Genomic DNA, 16030 nt, shown 5'->3' on the forward strand with positions numbered 1-16030 from the left:
GCTGGAAAAGTTTCTTTCCTGGGATTAGGATGGTCTTTTAGGATGTGTTTATATGAGGCAGCAAAGCTATGTAACCATAGGTCACAGCAGCCACACCTTCAAATACTTTGAATCGATGTGAGATAGCTAATCTTGTCCAACACGTTTTGTCAATGAAATTGAAATAAGATGATTATGTCTTAATTAGGTACAGAATCTCTCTTGCCAACATTTGCTGAAACAACTCAGAGGAAAAGAAATAACAATAAGGTCACAATGTCAAAAAGGGAAATGGAAGAATTACAAGCTCATCACTGTTGTAATAATTACGGCTGGAATGGGGGATGCTGGGGAAGGGGACAGATGAGCTCTGTGTCTTTTAACGTGTGGGAGTCGGTTGACATCTTTTTCTAAGTAATTCTCTACTTCCCAGATACTGACTAGAAATGAGTACATTTATTCTGTGACCTTTATATTTGATACATAACTAATTACTTTGTCAATTAAAAAAAATGAAGTTGACATACACCTTAGTTCCCATATCTAATTTGTCATTATGTTGGCAATAAGTAACCCATCCAGTTAATTTTTTATTCATTATGAAATCTCAAGAAATCCCAAATACCGATTTGTTCCTTTTGACACAATATCCGTATTCAGAAGTCCATAGCCCCCCTTCCGTTTCCTGTTCCCCTGTGAGCCTGTGGCTCATGCTGGGGCCTCAGGGGGACAGCTGAGACCCTCTAGGTCCTGAGTCCAGCCCTCGGTCTGGGCGGCTCCTTTCCTGGGGAACGGGTTCCCTTGGAGCTCTCCAGCTGGCGCATGGCAGTAAGGCGGGCCAGGAGGGGGTGGTCATCATCTGGCTGGTCCCCCCCTGCCGCTGAGTGTTGGCCTCACAGCTACACAGCCACATCTCCTGGTCCTCTGACTGGATCGTCAGGTCACACTGCCCATTTCTAGGTAGGCGGCCAGCTTGGCGTCCTGAGACTTCTCAGCCTGCCGAGGGCACGTGGCCCTCCTGCTCTGTCTTCATAACGATGGTGCCCGTCTCCAGGATGTAGTGGCAAGTGGTGCAATAGTCCAGGGCCGCCACCTGGTGCAGACAGGTCTCCCCGTCTTCCTCCACAGCATCAAGGCAGGGTGCGGGGTCGGCGGTGGCCCAGAACGTAGCAGACCCCTTCCCTGCTGCCGGTACTGACCACGGGGTGCAGGAACTGCTGGTCCCCACAGCTTGGCGCGGCGTCTGGATCTTACAGAAGTCCTTCCTATCTCGGCAGCCTCATGCAGCGCCCCTGCAGAGGTGCGGTGTCCCCGGCAGTGACCGAGGCATGGGAGCAAGGTGAGGTGGGGAGAGGGGATGTGGGAGGTCAGGACGGGCGATGGCCCCAGCAGCTCTGGGTCCAGGATATAAATTTCACTGCATGCGATCTCAGTCACATAGTTGAGGGGTTCCTGGCCTGGGTCTATCGTGTAGAAGCCGCTGACAGTGGTGACCTCCAGTTCAGGCACGTCAGGGATGTGACTCCCGCCCCTCTGGGCTCCTGCCGGAGCCTCTTGATGTGGGCCCGGCAGATGCTCTAGGTCACTGTCACCCGGGACCACCACCTTGCCCAGTGGCACGGAGGCCTCCTTGAGCGACACCTTGTAAAGCTGGGCGTCGTGGCCGTGCGTGCCGGCTGCTCGCCTGGATCCGCCCGCAGCTGCTTGGGCACTGGCAGCTTCGCTCTGCAGGGTGGCCGGGCTGCGCAGGAAGTTGAGAGCGTATTAGGCTGCGAGCTGGCGGGGCATCCCATCCACCTGCACCCGGATGGCCTTGGCCGTGGCGAGCACTGCCTCGTGGCGCTGCGTCAACCTTGCGTGCCCGCACCTATGGGGCTGCCCGGGACCCCCCCCCGCCACCCGGTGAAGCCATCGACCTCGCCGCGGCCATCCTCCTGCCGCTAGGGTTCGGAGTCGTGGGGACCCCCGGGGTGGCCCCAGGCATGGTGCCTGCGCCGTACCCGGGGGTGTTCAGGACAGCGATGCCCTGTGGTTTCAGGTCTGAAGCACCGAATTCTTCTGAAAGACCCCACCTGGACAAAGAATAAGCATACACGGCCTCACTTGGTTTTGGATGTGCTGAGCCCGGTAAATAGAAAGACGATTAAAACCCAACTATTGGATGGAACTTTGCAATTCTAAGGAATTCTAACGAAAATGAACATTTTTATTTCCTTGCTAAACGATACTAGGGTAATAGAAGCGTGTTTCTGGCCATGATCAGAAAGTTTTTCTGAAGGCTCTTTAGCCCACGCCTCCTCATGTGTCTCCTGGTTACCACCGCTGACCTTCTAAGCAGCTGGTGGTTGACTTTTTACCTCTGCTGAGTCAAGACACTCTGCAACAGGGCCCAAGCAGCTCCTGATCTGCTTTTTATACCATCAGAAAAGTTGTAGGTTGAAGTAGCAGTGAGTCAAATGCCACAGTGAAATAGAAGGAGAATGCCATACAACCACACCCTGAACTAAATTCCTTGAGGTCATCTAAGTTACTAAATCCCCTGGGCTTTTTCCATTACCTGCTTGACTCTCCTCTTGCATTTGACACAATTTACCTTCCTCATCTCTGGCTGCTCCTACTGTGGAAGCACAGACCATGCTTACGTGTTGGCGTTGGCCCGGTTCTGACCTTGGTCTTGTCACTGCACACACTTCCCAGGTGAGCTTTCCTCAGGAACGGATGTGTCCCGACTCTGTTTCTAGCTCAGATTCCTCTCCTGAGTTCCAGATGAATATATATAACTGCCCACTGGGTATGTGTGCTTCCGGATACCCCAGGACCCCAAATTCAGAAGGTCAAGCTGAAGTCATCTCACTTCCATTCCTTCCCGATCTTCTTTCCTTCTCATCCTTACTTCGTGAATGGCGTCATGTTCCACTCATTTTCCAAGCAGGAGTCTTTCTTAATGTCTCCATTATTTCCAACGTGAATTCAGTTAGCAATTTTGCTAATCCCTCTCCGCTTAAAAATCCCTAAATTAGGAAGCAGGTAAAGAATAGTTGGAAAACACCTAAAGGCATTGACCTGTATTACATGTGACTGTTTCTGAGTAAAAGTGAGGCATTTTCACGCCTGCATCTCAACTTTATCTCACCCCTCACCTTCCACTTTCCACCTTCAATCTCGTCACACTGTCATCAGAGTGTAGTTTCTGAAACTGAAATTTGATTCTATCATTCCATTGCTTAAAGGCTTATGGCTTTCAGGAAATAACCCAAACTCCTTAACTGGTACTTCATAAACTGGCCCAGTCTTGCTTACCTCTTTGGTCTCATCTTTGAGATTCAAATTCTCCTCCCCCGCCCTGGGAAGCATCTAGAGCTCTCATTCGGATCTTTCTCTTGACTCTGTGCTTTCAGTACGACTCCCACCTGCAGCCCCAGCTTTGGCATAAAGTACTCCTACCCTTTCTTTAAAATTCCTCTCTGGAGTCATTGTCTCTGGGAAGTCTTCCCTGACTCTCTTGCCTTGAGTTTGGTGCTCCCGTCCGTCTCTCCTCTGTGTTCTCACGGCACTGTACATAAACACAAGCCAGAATTTTTGTTTTGACCAATGATCCAATGATAAGTATCTCTTTGCTTCTCAGGCTTCTCGATCCAACGGTCCAATCAATCCCTGCATCTTCAGTACCATCATGGCAGCACAAGACACGTAATAAGTGGTCAGTAAGGGTTTACTCAAGCAGTCCGTGGTGGCCGAGGAAGACTTCTGGTACAGGGAAATGACGTGGGGAAGGGATCTGAGAAAAATAACCAAATCCCCTCTTTTGCACTGATTAGAAATTTGAGAAGGGCTCTCTGCCTCTCTTCTGCAAAATCCTTTAAAAGCACGTTGACATCCAGTCCTGGGTTCTGCCTTGGCTAGAGGATAGTTAAAGGGAATGACTTGGTTTGTGAAGTCATCCTATATTATTCTGGGTGGACTGAAGGTCCAATTATTTCTGATTCTCTGGGAGTCCACTCCGGGCTGAATTCTCTTTCTCAACTTTGTCCTGATATAACCCTCTTCCTCCAGGATCAACCGAGGACTGATCAACCGAGGACTATGGTTCAGGAATGCCCAGATCTATTCAACTGTCATTATGTGGGACGTCCGTCTAGGTTCAGATCTAGGGCTGTGTGTATGTGTGTGTGTGTGTGTGTGTGTGTGTGTGTGTGTGTGTGTGTGTGTGTGTAAAGAGAGAGCTGTAAACAGAGAGACATGGGGGTAGAGTTTGGGCAGACAGAGAGACAGCTTAATATGTCTTTTCATCTCCTTCTCTCTTTCTCTCACTCTCTCTATTTTCCATATATTGAGGGCTAATTAAATGCCAGGCATTCTGCTCAGTCCCTTATATGCATTCCACTATTGTATATACACTATTTTATCACATTGATCACATGTATTTAATCCTCACATTTTAAGGTTTAGAATACCAAAGTAGTTTGCTTGGTCACACAGCTAGTAATTTGCAGAGCTGGATTGAAATACAGGTCCTTCTGACTCTAAACAAGCCTTCCTAATTTGTATGAGCTTTTACATTAAACTGCTTGTAAAAATCCCACTTGAAAATAATTACATTATGGATGCCATTTTCTTCCTCTTCTCCTCCCCCCCCGCCCCCCCCCCCCGCCTTCTTCTTCTTTCCTTTCACCTGGAAATAGATAGTGAAACCCATGACCAGCAGGATGTGTTGTCACAGAATAAGTCTTGGGTCTCATATCAGGAAGCTGAATGCACCTGAGACCAACTCACTCTTGTCAATAAACTCTAGGAAAACACAGACCATGCATTTAAAAATTTTTTTAAAAAAATTTTTACTCTGAACCAAATCTGATTAACAAATATTGAGTCTCCACGGGACTTTTATGCTATCAATTCATAATTAAAATGATCCTACCCATCCCCTCTCTTCCCTTTTCTCCAAGCCCGCTTATTTTCTGATTCTTTTTATCTTGATGAGACTGTCGGATGGAAATCTGCTTTGGAGGGAAGGAGCACTGGTCAAAATATATGGCCTTGGGTCCCCGTGCTTTGCTGTCCTAGGTGTGAGGTGTGGCAGGTACAGGAAGGGCTTGGGAGGGGCTGGAATGAGCGAAGAGGGCGGGGCTTGTACACAAAGGCATCCAGGGTGGGTCACTTGGCTGTGACAGGCACTGCTTTGTCTGAGACTGTCCTGGAGGTGAATTCCAGTGTCCCTGAAGGAATGACAGAGCTGCAGAGCCATGCTGTCTCCTCAGGAAAATGTATGGCTTTTGTTCCACAGTCTTGGGGGCAGGGATCAACTTCCCTCTTCTGTGATTTTTGGGCCTTTGCTTAGCGATACATGATGTGATTAGCTAATGTACCCTCCAGTGGAAGAAAGGGACCCTCTAAAGACATTCAGAATGACTGAGCTGTTTGCTAGAGGTAAGAGGAAGGTAAAAAACTGTGCCTTCATCCTTGCAAATTTGTTTGGGTTTCTTTTTTAATTTTGAGGGACTGGAATCTCTTACTATAAACATATTTTGTTATGCAAATGCACTGTCAACCCCCACGCCTCTGCCTCTCGCAACCCCCTCCAGATTTCCTAAAGTAGCGAGCAGGTAAATGGTAATTAGAAAATGCCTAAAGGAATTGAGCTGTATTGCTCTTGTTCTGAGGGTTACACTATGGCATTTGTTGGAAACTCTGAGTTGAAAATGAAGCATTTTCATGCATCAGTTTGGGGGAAAGTCTCTTCTGGATTTTTTGGTTGCATATTTGAATCAACCCTTCTTCACTGAGTGCTTCTTACCTGAGTCAGGGAGCATGCGAGCTGCTGGGAGGGAAACAAAAAGAATCACAGAGACCTCTGCCCTCAGGAGTTTTCAGACTCTGAAGAGCCAAGCTGTTTACCCCAGCAGACCGGGGGCCACTCAAAGACAGGGTCTGTGTGTACATAGCTTTGCGTTCCCGGCACCTCACCATGCCTGGCGCCTGCTAAGCATTTCAATACAGAGTGACTGACTGAAGAAACGGCAAACGTAGTAGGAGAACCGTGTATGCTCAGTGCCCAATAAGGGATGCCTTCTAGACATGCTCCAGAAAAAGGAAGCAATCCCTGTGGGGTGACTGGCCAGGCAAGGCTTTCCAGAGTACCTGACCTAGTTCTTGCAGGAAGAAAAGATTGAAAGGCATGTTCTCTGGGGCTGAGAAATGATGGACAAGCTGAGAATGGACCAGTCTGAGCTTGAGACAGTTTGTGCTGGGGAGAGGGGGATTAAACAAGAACAAAGGAAACTCCCTGAATTGTAAGTGCCATTTAGCTCAGCCAAATTGCAATGTCTATTTTTCTCTTTTTGTTGAAGGTCTACAGTGGGATGAGATCAGTTGCCATTGCCATCTTATTTACTGTATGGAGCTGGTATGATTCTAGGTCTGGTCTGAAGGGTGCAGAGTACCTGCATGGTTTAATGGAGGTCACGACCGTTGCTAGAGAGGCTAGAAGTCCCTGCTCCACTGAAGGTGAGAATGGTAACGTCTTCTCCTTGAAGGATGTTGTGCTCATTCCTTTGAAGTGTTTTATTAAAATATTTAAGCATATTTCCTTCTGTTTGGCTTCTTGTTAGTCTTTTTGCTGTTGCTGTCGTTGAATGGTTGACTCAGCTGAAGAGTTCATTTGGTCAGTGTTTGCGATAGGATGTGGGTATTTTCCACATCTTTAAGTTGTGAAACCATCTTGGAGCAGTCTTCACCTCCCATGTAAAATGTGTGAATTTGCAACATGGACATAGATAATGGAAGGGGCAAACCCACTTCTCCCAGGTGCCCACTATAAGCCTAGGATTGATACCAGGAGCATCTCCAAAAAGCACTCCCAGCAAGTCTCAGCATCCTCCTCCATCTCCCTAGACACAGAAGCTATTCTAAGAGTACAATAAAATAGACAAATGCACATGACAAACCAAAAATCAGGATCAAGGGAAAGTACCGCGGAGCTTTTAATTAACTGAGGATCCAGTATACCTCGTCTGCACAAGGGGAAAAACAATTCATGTTTCTAATGGAGCAATATACAAATATACACAAATCAATGAAATGCAAATGAAGTGTGTAATTTCTGAAGGGACACGGAGCAAAGGAGATAAAATGTACGCTTAAGGGAAAAACATCCCAAACATAAAATGACTTGAGTGGATGCATTTTTGTCAGTAGGTTTGGAGACCAAAAGGTTCTGACTCAGAGTGGAAAATGAATAATTTTTGTATGAGTGAGGATAAGTTACAGCCACATAACCAGATAGAGCCCTGAGCTATTGGGAGGACAGGAAGTAGGTTGTGTTCTTTGCTCTGCTTAACCCCCTGTGCAGAAACACAGAGGGATTTGCATGAAGCTTTTCTTTTCCATTTTGTTGGTTGCTTTCAGTCATGTTCGATGAATCAGTCACACCAACCTTTAAAAGTTAGGGAGAGAAAGATTTGAAGAGAGAATGGAGGTATTTCTAAGCTCCACTGAAGCTCGCTGGATTAGAAGAGCTTCAGTGATAACAGTATTTCTTATTTTGCTTCCTTGACATCTTCCAATGAACTCAAAGCATTTTATAGACACTATCTCATTAATTCTTTCAACATCCTAGAGAGGAAGGTGGTGCCAGGGGTCATTTGTCATCACTTTATAGATTCGGAAATGGGACCAAGTCACTTCTCAGAAAGTGATGATGATTTGGGGCTGTTCAAGAAAGTCACCAAAGGTTTTTGAGTCCATTTCTAGAGTCTTCACGCTGAACTCTCTCTCATCTCCTCCAGTCTTTTTGATCAGATGTCTGAAACATCTGATGTCTGAAAGAAAGAGATACATTTTTGACAGATTATGAGCTTCTTAGGGTTTCAGCGCTGGGCTTCCTTTATCCTGGAATACTTGCATGGAAATATCTCTAACCTCCAAAAAATGGTCTATTGCATCCTAAAACCCAATATTTATGAGCAAATCTTTTTGTGATTTTGTGCATCCAGGTTCCGTGTTTCCACTGAAGGCCCTTTCTTTCCAACACCTCTGCCTACTACCTCTTTGACTGTATCGTGAGCTCTGGGAGGTGGAGAAATGGTGGTGGTTTTACTTTCTATATCTCCTAGTACCCAGCGCAACATCTTTCCCAAGATAGGCTTCAGTGACTTTTAGCTAAACGTATAACTGGTTATGTGTGTAAACATGGTGAAACACAGCAGCAAGAGACCCTCAGTTATTGTAATTTAACTTCAGCCTTTCTAACTCTGTCTCAGCAAAGGTTTGGGGATATAGGTCCAGAATGGGACCTTTCCATCTTGATGCTACTGGTACAGCTGGGGTGAATTTTTAGAGGGTTATACTCAGAGTTAAAGTTTTTAACAAGTTGGATGTTTAGGCCTCTTTCAAGATGAGTTCCATTTCTCATTTGAACCGAGGCACCCTGGGCCCCACCAAATTGGTCCTGTCATGGATGTGAGTTCAGATAGAGCATTCCAGGTTTTTCTAGAAGCCCCAACTTCCCTCCCCCCAAGATCCACACCAGACTTTCTAGTTCAGTCTGTCAGCCAGCCTGCATTCGCCAGGTATGGCCAGCTGGCAGTTTGTCTGTGGGACACTCTCACTCTGGAGGTAGCTTTTCTTGGTTTTCCTGACCGTTAATGGCTAAGAAGTTTGGCCTTTCTCTGGTCTCACTGAGTCAGGGACTGCAGTGATGAGAGTCAAATGGGCTTTTGACCACAAAATCAGCAGGCAGAAAATCCCTTTGAGAAACTTTGCTCATGCCACAAATGACTCCAGAGCCTCGAGTAGTTGGGTCTTTCCTGGCCGCCCAGAAGGGCAGCTGTGCTCCGTCAAAGGGCCATAACGTGTGGGTGGAGGTGGGAAGTAGAAGGGTGGGGAGAGGTTCTGGTCCTCAGGGAGTCCTTGGGGCTTTGGCCTTGGGTGGTTTCCTCTTTCCTTGTCTATCCCTGTCCTTTAAAGGACATCCTAACTAAATTTATTTTCTGGGCCATGGATTCTGAACTTTTCATGAACCATAAAATTCCCAATTTTTAAATTTCTGAATGCTCCTGGCATCCTGAAGAAACTTCCAAAGCTTTCGAGAAACCACAGGGATATTTTTTTAAAATGAATTTATTTATTTTATGTTCGGCTGCATTGGGTCTTCATTGCTGTGCCTGGCCTTTCTCTAGTTGCGGCGAGCAGGGGGTTACTCTTTGTTGCAGTACGCGGGCTTCTCATTGTGGTGTCTTCTCTTGTTGAGGAGCATGGGCTCTAGGCACGTGGGCTTCAGTAGTTGCAGCACAAAGTCTCAGTAGTTGTGGCGCACAGGCTTAGTTGCTCCACAGCATGTGGGATCTTCCTGGACCGGGGCTTGAACCCATGTCCCCTGCATTGGCAGATGGATTCTTAACCAACGTGCCATCAGGGAAACCCAAACCCCAGGGATCTTAAAATGTGGAAGAAGACTTGCCCCCTCTTTTTATTTTTCCCCCCACTGGGCGTGTGAGATTCAATTTCCTTCCCAGAGTCTGGAAACGTTGGTTGGTTTCAGCTTGTCCCTCCAGGAAACTCAATTAAATTGTACCAGGCCATTTCTTCCCCCCCCCCCCCCCATTTTTCACCTGTTTCATTTGTGGGCTTGTAGTAGAAGGACTGGCCCTATAGGAATATGGATCCTATAAAAAACTTGTGCTTCATTTGCAGTTAAACACTTTTTAAAGAAAATGTCATTCCTTTTTATCTGTGATGTGGCCTTCTCCCCGTCTAGTGTAATTTTCAAATTTTTAGTTTCGCTTTGGAATCTACCTTTTGAGCTGCGTTGGTTTCCCTTGGCTACCTGTGGTTTGTACTAGTTTTGTGGCTGGGATGTTACGCCGGTCACCTTGGCAATGTGAAATATTTGCAAAAAATAAAACAAGCCTCTTGTTTTTCTTTGCACCTTGTTGGAAAAGGATGAATTTAGTACCTGTCAAAACCACAAACCCGTTCTTTTCCCCATCCTGTCAATGAGGAACGGGCTGTCCTGTCCAGGTTTCCACCTCCTCAAAACACTCAGAATAATAGCAATGACCTATCTGATCACTTTATTCTAATCTCAACCAAATCATGCCCCTCTTCCCTGACTTCTCTCCTTTTCTCTTTCCCTTTCCTCCCCCAAAGCAGTTATTCTCAACCTAGCTCAGCCAGAATCGGCAGGGGCAGGGGTTATCTTCCTCATTTGATTCATGAGGACAGATATACAATAGAGAGTTTAGAGTATAAATTCTGGAGTCAGAATGACTTGAATTCTGGTTCTGCAACTTGCCAGCTGTGTGATTGTAGACTTGTTGTTTGACTTCTCTGAGCCTGTTTCTTCTTCTGTAAAAGGGTGATTTAATGGGACCTATGACCTAGGGTCCCTGGAAAGGTTAAACGAGATGCAATATGAAGAGCTTAGCACAATGCCTGGTACAGAGTGAGAACTCAAATGTGGTCAGAAATGTTGTTATTGTTATTAATCTGAAGAGCATTAGTCCCATGAGATAGTCTCTGAAAAAGAAAGCTGCGGTCAGCTAAGGTGGGAAAAGGGTGGATGTTGGTTCACCTCTTGGTGCACATGATAATGACACTCACATGATAAAGGCTCTGAGAAGAAGGGTTAAGAAACCTATTTATTTGATTTGATTCAGTATTTACCCAAATTACTTGTCTATCGAAACCCTCTCTTTATTAGCGTTCCTTGCAGCACACTTGGGGAAATCCTCAGCCAGTGGGATTTTTAACCACCTCCCCCAATAATTACCAAAGTTTGTACTAATCTTCTGCAGAGTTGATTACATAGGCGTGTAATAGATAAATCCCACAATTTACACCAAAACTTTTGTCACCTTGAGAAACACAAGGGGCCATGCCTTGAAGACCATCTGGTACTGTGATGAGTTTGAACATTTTTTCCTCTTCCTCCTTGTAAAATTATCCGTTTATTATAGACCAAATATGCCTAAGGTGAATATCTAATTCTTACCCAATTTTTGCACATCGATCTGACCTATTGCCAAGTCAAGTACTGTGGAAATTCAAATTAAACTGTAGAAACAAGGTGCCCTTCACGGTAGAGGCAGAGGTCTTTTTTATTTTTATTTATTTTTTTGTTTGGCACCATACTGTCTTATTTCAACCTTCAAACAATATAAAGAGGTAACAATTTCTGATGCTGAACCATGCAAATAACAATAAAGGAACAAAAAAATATTAACGACGAAAAGACAATCATTTAAATGTGCTTCACAGCAGTGCTTTGGCGGTACTGGCAAGTACTTCTAGCCAATGGCTTCCAATAAGAGGGGTCTGAACGAACCCCCTGTTCTCAGCAAAAGAGACCCCACATTTTCTCCCTGGTGGTTTACACATTCTGAGTCACACACACCACACCCCTACTCTCACCGGACTTTGGTAATTCACATCTTACAACACGTAACTACACATTGTGTGTCTGTACACAACAAAACCTAAAAATAAAACAGGGAGGTAGAAAAGTAAACAAACTTGAGTGTTTCCAGTAAGGCATCAGGGAATCACTGCTGGCTGGGCCCTTCATTTCACCAGTTTAAGGAAAAGTTTGATTTATATTTCTCAGGAAACCCAATATTCAGAAGCTTAACCAGCAGGCTCAAGTTAAAAGTTTAAAAGACAGTCTTCCTTTTTTATGGTAAATGTTTCATATAAAACATGAAATCAAGTTCTACTTTATAAAAAAAACAACTGAGTATTTTTAATAGTAAAATATATATGTTTATATTTCTCTTTTTAAAAAGACATTTAGGGCTTCCCTGGTGGCGCAGTGGTTGAGAGTCCGCCTGCTGATGCAGGGGACACGGGTTCGTGCCCCGGTCCGGGAAGATCCCACGTGCCGCATAGCAGCTGGGACCGTGAGCCATGGCCGCTGCGCCTGCGCGTCCGGAGCCTGTGCTCCGCAACCGGAGAGGCCACAGCAGTGAGAAGCCCGCGTACCACAAAAAAAAAAAAAAAAAAAAAAAAAAAAAAGACATTTAATAACAATATTTCAGAAGACTGGATATAACCCTCGACCCCCCACCCTGCCAAGCTGTCCACCTGGCACAGATACATTAAGGCAAAGGCTCCTGGAGAGGCATGTCCACCTCGGTGCTGGGCTGGGGATGCGACAGGAGTATGCTCCGCTCCTGCAGGGTCAGTTTAGAAAGGCTTCTCCCTCATGTTCACCGAGCCATCCTGCAACCCGAAGTAGACTCCCTCCGCCATGTTGATGAATAGGCCCGTGTCCACCACGCCTGGGATCGTTTTGATAGTTGTGTTCACTTCACTCCATTGGTGGACCCGGTGAAACTTCCAGTCCAGGATAAAATTCCCGTTATCCATCACCATAGGACGTGCCTTGTTGACAGCCATTCGAAGTTCAATCACACCCCCAAACTTCTGGGTCACAGCTCGGCTCACAGGCCATCGGGATGACCTTGATGGGGTTCCCCTTGTGCCTCTGATTCTCGAGGTTCTTTGAATCTTTCCTGAAATTGGCAATCACGAGGAAGCGACTGGCACGGCCAGCCACAATTTTCTCCTGGGTCAGGCAGCCTCCACCACCCTTGATGAGATTGAGATCAGCATCTACTTCATCAGCACCGTCGATGGCAAGGTCAATCTCTGGTTGTCAGTCCAGGTCACTGAGAGTTCAGCCCTACTGCAGGATGAGCTGACAGGCCTGGAAGAAAGTGGGAATACAGACGAGATTCAGATTCTCTTGTTTCACCCTTTCAGCTACTCGCTGCACGGCGTGGACAATTGCAGAACCACTCCCAATCCCCAGCACTTGGTTATTTCTCCAGTGGTTCTCCACGGCCGCGCAGCCTGCCGGCTTCCTGGCCTTCTCGGCCTTGGACATCGTGGAGGGGGCCAGGCAGATGCTGTTAGAGTCCCCGCTCCTGGTACTTGTGCTGCCAGCACCAAACTGCCAGGCAGAGGTCTTTAGATCGCCGATGAGGCTAACTAAATATGTGGCTCTCTTTATTAACCCTGTGCACTGATCAGGGGAAAATGTTACCAAGCGTTATAGTCATTATAATAAAGGAGTCACTGTTTCTTGTGCGTCAAGTGTTCTGATGTGACTAATGTGTATACATGCAGAAGCGTAGCGGTGCCTTCTTGCTGTTTAATAGTTTCTAAAATCCAGTTCCTTGGAGGCCGTGGGCTCAAGAACAAAACCAGCACAGAAACAATGGAAGTGCCTTTGTCCTCCAAGTCAGGACACTTCTTTATCCGGAAAGGTTTAGGACAAGAGCTGTGTGTGGGAAAACAAGCCCTGAACCAAGATTAGGTTTGGGAGGAATGGGAGGCTAAGGGGCTAGATCAGCATGGGGGTAGGGGGGTGCTTCCAAGAGAGGGGTGGGCATGGAACACGACCACGTGTGTCCCAGTGAGAAACTTCCCAAAGGGCTTCCTCTCCCAGGCTCGGTTCAGAGTGATTGCAGAGCAAAGTGTAAAGTCTAGTTTTGGTGCCATAGGATTTCTGGGACAATCCCAGTTGCAAATATTGTGCTCCATCAGCTCTATGTGCACTCTTGACTGTATTAGACTGACATCTTGAGCTTAAATTAAGACCATGATCACTTACAACCCCCATGAAAGAATCAGGAAACTCCGTCTCATCATTCCCAAGCTGTGTTTTATTTCTCTGGCACTTGCTTCTTCTCTGAGTAACATTTCTGCTTCTTTATAACATGAGGGCTTGGAATAGATCATTTCAATGTTCTAGAACAAAGATTTTGGCGCCGAATGACTTGAGACAAAGCTTTAGATTATTACTCTACCGTCCTGAATTGTTACTGTTTGTGAAGTGCTCACTATTTTCTCTGCGGTGATTTTTAATTTCCAGAATGGCATGTGTTCATTTGGAACTCAAAGCCCCATCCCCAAACCGTGATAGCTGCCGCCAAACTGGGTGATTTTTAACAACTGCTCCAAGTAGCTGGAGTAATTACTCCTTGTTTAGTCAACAGCACAGTTAGAAGTGAAAATGTCAACAAGTTAACAACCTACCAGGTACTTTTTCTAAACTGCCCCAAAGGCAGACACAGCCAAATGCTATCAGTTTCGATTGTCCATCTAAACCCAAGATCTAACCCCAATCCTGGTGTTAGAACAGAGCATGTGTTTGCATCTTGCTGTGGGAATCAAGGATGACATCTTCTGTCAAAATAGGGCTAAATCTTGGGAGATACTATAAGGAGTTTTATTTTTTTTCCCCTCTTTCGCTGTGTGATGTTTTGTTTGTCCTGCAGCCCTGAAAATAAATGCCAGGCAAAGGCTCATGTAAATGAGGACTGTTTGTTCCTTCAAGGGAGGCCGAGTTTACAAACAGAAGCCTTAAGACAAAGCAGGCATTCTGGAGCCATTGTGGTTGGCTGCCCGTGAATTCCATCTGAAGAGCATTGTGGCCCCTAAGAAGTGAATGCCTGCAGGTATTTGTATCTTAATGGAAGAAAGGGGATTTCTCATCTCTGCTTTAACAGCAATGATTGAGTTACATATTCTATTTTCTTGGGTCAAAAACCTGGGTACAACAGATCTCCTGTAGGAGATTGTTCTAAAGGGAATGAGACTCAGAGCTGAGCCAGTTGTGAATGGACATTTGCTTGAGGATTTACCCAACTTACAAAAAAAAATTGAGATATAATTGACGTATAATATTGCATTAGTTTTAGGTGTATGACATAAAGATTCGATATTTGCATATACTGCAAAAAGGTCACCACACTAAGTCTAGTTAATACCCATCAGAGCCAACTTTTTTTAAGCCACACTTTCCAAGATGTTAAGAAAGTTATTCCCATTGGGAAAGTCAAATACGTTAATTTTTGTCATATCCTTCAGAAAAGTTTGGGTATGGAATAAAATAATTGTTAAATGAATACATGAATAAAGGAATTAATGAACAAAGGAGTTGACGAATGAATATCTATGGAATGAGATGAGATGGGTGTTACAAATGGTGGTCCAGAGCCACAAATCTTGAAGGGTTGATCTTTTCCTTAACCTCTTCATTGTAGCATTTGACCCATTTCTGCTATATTTGCACGGTGGATTATGGTACTTTAGCCTCTGACCAGCCCAGGGCAGTCAATTATTGCTTACTTGCATCCCCCATTTTCAAAATAATCTTGTAAAACACAAACCAGAATGGAACGGAATAGACACAAGTGGGGCATGTTTTATCTCTTTCAGGCTTTCCACCATCACTTTCCCAGGTCCTGGTCTTGGTTTTCGTTTATCCAAGGTCATGTAGTCCAGTAAGTTTTTATCATGATTGTACTCAGAAGGTTTCTCCTACACTCCAAGATTCTATTACTCTGATTCTAATCCTTCTCCGAGTAGCGGTGTTCAACTAATCGCTAGTGGAGAAGTAGAATTTCAGTGGAGGGGTAGAATTGAATTCCATATCTGTCTTGAAATTCTCATTTGATTTAGAAAATGACTCACGTGAGTCCTACAGTATGAAAGCCACTGGGAAAGAAAGTAAACATCTCTTAAATGGGATTGTGTGCTCAAGATAGTTACATGTATCGACAAGAACATTTTTTTTGGCCACTCCACAGCATGTGGAATCTTAGTTCTCTGACTAGGGATAGAACCTGTGCCCCCTGCAGTGGAAGTATGGAATCCTAACCACTGGACCACCAGGGAATTCCCAAGTTATACACGTCTTGAAAGAGGGTTGATCCAAATAGTAGAGGGCAGGAATTAGACCCCATAATGGGTGCTCATTTAACACTGTTTGTATAAATGAATTGACAATAAAATTTTAGATAATTCCTTTCTTTGGGCTTGTAATAGCCTATCGAGACTCCTTCATCTTCAAACATTGAAATATTTTTATTAGAAATTTATTTCTTGTTTTAAGTCAATTTAACCTCACTCCAACATTTTTGGAGCATGTACTATGTGCTCTGTTCTGTGGTGTGTGATGGGTGCACAGTGGAGAACAAAATAGACAAGTTCCCTGCCCTTCATATTGCTAGAGTGTAGTGGTGGGAACTGGCATTACACTGTATCT

At 45.2% G+C, this 16030-nt stretch overlaps 2 pseudogenes; both read right to left on the minus strand.

Moving 5' to 3' along the window:
- Positions 1-915: 915 nt before the first annotated feature.
- On the minus strand, positions 916-2889 carry LOC131752915 (diacylglycerol kinase zeta-like; annotated as a pseudogene).
- A 9270-nt stretch (positions 2890-12159) lies between these two features.
- LOC131752547 (ribose-5-phosphate isomerase pseudogene) lies at positions 12160-12925 on the minus strand (annotated as a pseudogene).
- Between the last annotated feature and the right edge of the window lie 3105 nt (positions 12926-16030).

Source organism: Kogia breviceps, chromosome 3 (genome assembly GCF_026419965.1).
Source record: "Kogia breviceps isolate mKogBre1 chromosome 3, mKogBre1 haplotype 1, whole genome shotgun sequence".
NCBI lineage: Eukaryota > Metazoa > Chordata > Mammalia > Artiodactyla > Physeteridae > Kogia > Kogia breviceps.